The sequence below is a fragment of the Chiloscyllium punctatum genome, chromosome 31, assembly GCF_047496795.1.
Source record: "Chiloscyllium punctatum isolate Juve2018m chromosome 31, sChiPun1.3, whole genome shotgun sequence".
NCBI classification, from domain to species: Eukaryota; Metazoa; Chordata; class Chondrichthyes; order Orectolobiformes; family Hemiscylliidae; genus Chiloscyllium; species Chiloscyllium punctatum.
Window position 1 is genome coordinate 2,201,803 of NC_092769.1, and position 6,000 is coordinate 2,207,802.

The 6,000-nt window shown below is 45.0% G+C and overlaps 1 long non-coding RNA gene across 1 annotated transcript in view; it reads right to left on the minus strand.

Moving 5' to 3' along the window:
• The window catches only part of LOC140456788 (uncharacterized), a 30,058-nt gene extending 24,274 nt beyond the window's left edge, over positions 1-5,784 (minus strand). Inside the window, exon 1 of the long non-coding RNA XR_011953125.1 lies at positions 5,664-5,784. This is a non-coding gene — a long non-coding RNA (uncharacterized lncRNA). The remainder of the gene's footprint in view (positions 1-5,663) is intronic.
• Between the last annotated feature and the right edge of the window lie 216 nt (positions 5,785-6,000).

Genomic DNA, 6,000 nt, shown 5'->3' on the forward strand with positions numbered 1-6,000 from the left:
TCTGCCCTCATCAAATCACTTTGCTCCTTATTCAAAAAACTCAATCAAGTTTGAGAGACATGATTTCCCATGCACAAAGGCATGTTGACTATCCCTAATCAGTCTTTGCCTTTCCAAATACATCCGGTCCCTCAGGATTCCCTTCAACTGCAACGCACCCCGCCCCCAATGATATCAGGCTCACTGGGCTATATCTCCCTGGCTTTCCATACCACCTTTCCTCAATAGTGGCACCATGTTAGCCAACCTGCTGCCTTCCAGCACCTCATCGTGACTATCGATGGTAAAAATATCTCAGCAATTGGTCCACCAATCACTTCTAGCTTCCCACAGAGTTCAAGCGTACACCTGATCAGGTCCTGGGGATTTACCCACATTTATGTGTTTTAAGACATCCAGCACCTTCTCCTCTGTATGTGAACATTTTTAAAGATGTACTGTTTATTTCCCCACATTCTATTTCTTCCATGCCCTTCTCCACAGAAAACACTGACACAAATACTCCTTTAATATCCCCCTCCCATCTCTTGCAGTTTGATACATAGGCTGCTTTGCTGATCTTTGAAGTGCCCTATCCTCTCCCTAATTACCCTTTTGTCCTTAATGCTTTTTATGTAGAATCATTTTGGATTCTCCTTAACCCCGTTTGCCAAATGTATCTCATGCCCCCTTTTTGCCCTCCTGATTTCCCTCTTAAGTATACTCCTACTGCCCTTATACTTGAAGAATCTCTACTGTCTATACCTGATGTATGCTTCCTTCTCTTTCTTGAGCAAACCTTCAAGTTCTCGAGTCATCCAGCATTCCCCACACCTCCCACCCTTGCCTTTCATCCCAATAGGAACATACTGTCTCATTATCACATTTTTGAAGGCTACTCATTTTCCAACCATCCCTTTACCTGCAAAAATCTGCACATACTCACATTTTCAAAGTTCTTCCCTCATACTGCCAAAATTGTCCTTTACCCAATTGAGAACTTTAACACTTAGATCCTGTCTATCCTTTTCCAGTACTATTTTAAAACCAATCGAATTATGGTCACTGGCACCAAAGTGCTCCCCCACTGACACCTGCCCTGCCTTATTTCCCAAGGGAAGGTCAAGCTTTGCACCTTCTCTAGTAGGTACATCCACATACTGAATCAGAAAATCTTCTTGTACACACTTAACAAATTCCGCTCCTTGGGTGCTCCAGTTTCCTCCCACAGTCCAAAGATGTGCAGGTTAGGTGAATTGGCAACGCGAAGTTGCCTGTAGTGTTAGGTGAAGGGGTAAATATAAGGGAATGGGTCTGGGTGGGTTGGTCTTCGGAGGATCGGTATGGACTCGTTGGGCCGAATGTCCTGTATTCCACAGTGTAAGTAATCTAATCTAATCTAATCTAACCTTATCTAATCTAATCTAAACCCTTAGCACTATGCCAGTTCCAGTCTACATTTAGAATGTTAAAATTCCCTACCATAACACACTATTATTCTTATAGATAACAGAGATCTCCTTACAAATTTGTTACTCAATTCCCCGCTGATTATGTGGAGCTCTATAGTACAATCCCAAAAAGGTAATAGTCCCTTTCTTATTTCTCACTTCCACCCAAATGAATTCCCGGATGTATTCCCAGGAATATCCTCCCTAATTACAGTCATAATGTTATCCCTGATCAAAAATGACACTCCTCCTCCTCTCCTGCCTCCCTTTCTACCCTTCCTGTAGCATTTGTATCTTGGAACATGAAGCTGCCAGTCCTGCCCATCCTTGAGCGACGTTTCTGCAATTGCTCTGATATCCCAGAGCCATGTTCCCAAAATGCCCTGAGTTCATCTGCCTTCCCTGCTAGGTCTCTTGCATTGATGAAAATGCAGCTTGATTTATCAGTCCGACGTTGTTCTCTGCTTTGTTCCTGCCTGCCCTGACTGTTTGACTTGCTCCTTTTCCCAACTGTACCAGTGTCAGATTGATCTCTTTCCTCACTATCGCCCTGGGTCCCATCCCCTTGCCCACCTTATTAATTTAATTCCTCACAAGCAGTTGCAGCAATCTCCCTGCCAGTATATTAGTCCCTTTCGAATTCAGGTGTAATTCATCCCTCTTATATGGGTCACTTCAGCCCTAGAAGAGCTTCCAATGATCGAAAATGTGAATCTTTCTCCCACACACAAGCTCCTTGGCTACACATTAATCTCGGACACCACCTTCCCTCTCCTTCCGAGACCGCTCCACCTCCATCAACAGTGTCCGACTCAACACAGACATCTTCTCCAAACCCACCGGCTCCCACAGCTAAACAAGGACAGAATCCCCCTGATCTTCACATTCCACCCCACCAACCTCCGGATACATTTCATCATCCTCCGCCACCTACAAATGGACCCCAGCACCACAGAGATATTTCCCTCCACACACTTATTTGCGTTTTGTAAAGACCATTCCCTCCGCCACTCCCTTGTCAAGTCCACACCCCACACCCCACCAACCCACCCTCCCCTCCTGGCACCTTCCTCTGTCACCACAGGAATTGCAAAACCTGTGCCCCCAACTCCCTCTCACTTCCCAAATGCCCCAAAGCAGCCTTCCACGTCCAACAGAGCTTTCGCTCCACTTCCACACACGTCATTTACTGTATCCGATGCTCCCGATGCAGTCTCCTTTACATTGCGGATACAGGTCGCCTACTTGCTGAGTGCTTCAGAGAACATCTCCAGGACACCCGCACCAACCAATCCCACCACTGTGGCTGAAAACCTCTCAACTCCCCCCCCCCCAACTCCCACTCCGCTGAGGACATGCAGTTCCGGGTCCTCCTCTATCACTAAACCCTATCCACTCGTCTCGTGGAGAAAGAATGCCTCACATTCTACCTTGGGACATTGCAACCACACACTATCAATGTGGATTTCACCAGTTTCCTCTTTTCTCCTCCCCCTCACCATCCCCCCAATCCCAGCCCCAACCTTCCAAATCAGCACTACCATCATGACCTGTCCTATCTGTCAATCTTCCTTCCCACCTATCCACTCCACCATCCCCCCGACCTTTCACCTTTACCCCCAACTCCATCCATCTAATGCACTCTCATCTACCTTTCCCCAGGCCCACCCTCCTCCTAGTTATCTCTCCATCCCCTTGGCTCACAGCCTCATTCCTGATGAAGGGCCTTTTCCTAAAATGTTGATTCTCCTGCTGCTCAAATGCTGTCTGACCTGTTGTGCTTTTCCAGCACCACATTCTCGACTCTGATCTCCAACATCTGCGGTCTTCACTTTTTCCTAGACGTTCATCTGCTTGATCCTCCTATTCCTAGCCTCACTAGCTCACAGCATCGTGAGTAATCCAGATATTACTACCCTTAAGGACCTCCTTTTAAAACTCCTGCCTAACTTTCTCTCTCCTCTCTTCAGCATCTCATCCATTTTCCTTCCTGTGTCATTCGTTCCAGTGTGCACAGTGACCTGCTCCTGGTCCCACTGCCCTTTGAGAATATTCTGCCTTGATCCTGGAAACAAGGAGACAACACACCATTCTGATTTCTCACTGTCGGCCGCAGAAACATCTGTCTGTGCCTCTGACGATAGAGTCCGCTCTCACAATCGATCGCTTGGTACCTGACATACCCCTGGTTACATTACAGCCTGTCTCGGTCCCAGAAACTTAGCTGTTCATGCTGCGTTCTCCTGAAAGGCAATCACCCCCTACATTTTCCAAAACAACAGACTTGTTTGAGATGGGGTTAGCCACAGGAGACTCCTGCACTACCTGCCTCCCTCTCCTACTTTTCCTGGTTTTTCTCCCTTTCTTAAAACTACCATCCGTCAGATGCCCCTAGTTCCTGTAAATTCCTCCTTGCCTCAAACCGCTGCTCCAACTGATCGATGCGATCTGATAGGATTCAGAACCAAACACACTGCTGACATAATCATCAGTATTAAGGAAACTCTCCCTAATCTCCAACAGCTGACAGGAAGAGCACATCACTCTACTCAAGGCCATCTTTGTACCTTAACAACCTACAGAAAATAGCATAGTCTTATGCACTAAAAAAACACAGTAATCCAGTCTAACTTAGTATGTATGTTTCATATTTTTAAGTTTTAATCAAAGGACAGATCTCAAAAAAAAACTCACTATTAAAAATGACAGCAATATTACACTTAAAAACCATGCACTTATCTGCTCCTGGGCTGTGTGCTCTCCAACATAGGTTCCTCGAATGTCAGCTGTGAATTTCGCTGTTTGTCAATTTTTCTTCAACACACTCCAATATCCGGAAACACTTGAACTCAACAGCAAAGGCAGTAACTGTGCAGATTCACTGCTGTGTCAAATAGCAGTGTAAGTTTCTTTCTCTCTGTCTCTGTCTCTCTCTCTCTCTCTGTCTGTCTCTCTCTCTCTCCCTTTCTGTTTCTCTCCCTGATCATGTGGTCACTACCTTTGTTCACTTCCTCCTTTTTAAAGAGCCATTGTTTTGATCTTTTCTCCCAAACTTCCAAAACAATGCAACAGCATAAAAACTGCTTGTGGAATTCGAGGAACTCACTTCCAACACGTAAAATACTCCAAAAGCGAGCAGTTCTTACAGCCAAAACTTTTCCCATCCTCCATCTTGGATTACCCAAATCCTGATAGCTTTTGCTCCATCTCCATGTCAATCCTTATCACTCATTAATTGGTTCTCCCTGTTTCAGTTTGCTTACTTGTCTTCAAATCCTGACCAGTGTAGGGCAGAAATGTTCAATTTTGTTTTTCTTTTAGCAATGTTTTGGTTTGGTTCAGTTCTATAACAATAATTCACTATCTTCTTTTTAAAGTCCTTTCCATTTCTCTAATGGCTATATTTATTGCCTTCAGTTCTGAGGAATATTTGTCCCTATTCTCGTAGAAACTGAGCCCATCTTGTACCAAACTGGTTGAATGTCAGACAGATCGGGGAGTTAGGCATCATTCACCCCAGACTTACACTGACAAGGAAAGCCCAGACTTCAGTCAGGTTTTCTCTTGTTTCTCACCAGCTATTCCTTAAGATACTGAAACTTGACTGTCCTCCAGTCCATTTCTGGAGTTCTTAATCCATGAACCTTCAACCTTCAATAGGGCCAATGGTGAAATACCACAGTGGGGGTGATCCCTTCAAAAATGAACTAACTTGTGTCAGAGATGCTAAAATGCCTCACTATATCTAATGCAAAACTCATTTATTTGACTTTTATCCAAAATATTAAACCTGTCTCAAACAGGTTAATTAACCTGAGCATAAACAGACTCAGTGAACATGGCTTGGGCCTGGATGTGGTTAACAGCACAATCTCATTGCTGCAGTTCCTTATGAACACATTGGTGTCTCAGCAGGTTGAATGAGCGAGCAAACCCTTCTTACACACAGAGCAGGTGAATGGCCTCTCCCTGGTGTGAACTCACTGATGTTTGATGTCAGATGATTGACTGAACCTGGTCCTGCAGTGAGAGCCCCAGAAAGGTTTCTCATCATTGTGAACATGTTGATGGAACATCAGTTTCCTGGAACCTTTAAAGCACTTCCCACAGTCTGGACATTTAAAAGGCCTAGTCTCAGTGTGAACTCACTGGCCTCCCAGTAGGGCAGAAGAGTGAGTAAATCCCTCCCTAAACACGGCGCAATGAAATGGTCTCACGCTTGTGTGAACTCACCGGTGTTTTTGCACATAGGATATGGTACAGAATGCCTTCTCATTCGGCTCAGGGGAACAGTCTGAGTTTGCCGATATATCTGCAGCTGGATGAATGAATGAATGCCTTGCCGCAGACAGAGCAGGTTCTCAGCCTCTACCCAGTGTGATCTCGCTGGTGTGTATTGAGTTGAAATAATTGTCTGAACTTAATGCCGCAGTGAGAACTCCTGAATGGTCTCTCCTCTGTTCGAATACGTCAATGGCACATCAGTTGCCCAGAATTTCTATGGCATTTTCCAAAGTCTTGTGATTTAAAAAGTTCTTTTATCTGGGTGTACTCTATGGTCTGCCTGCAG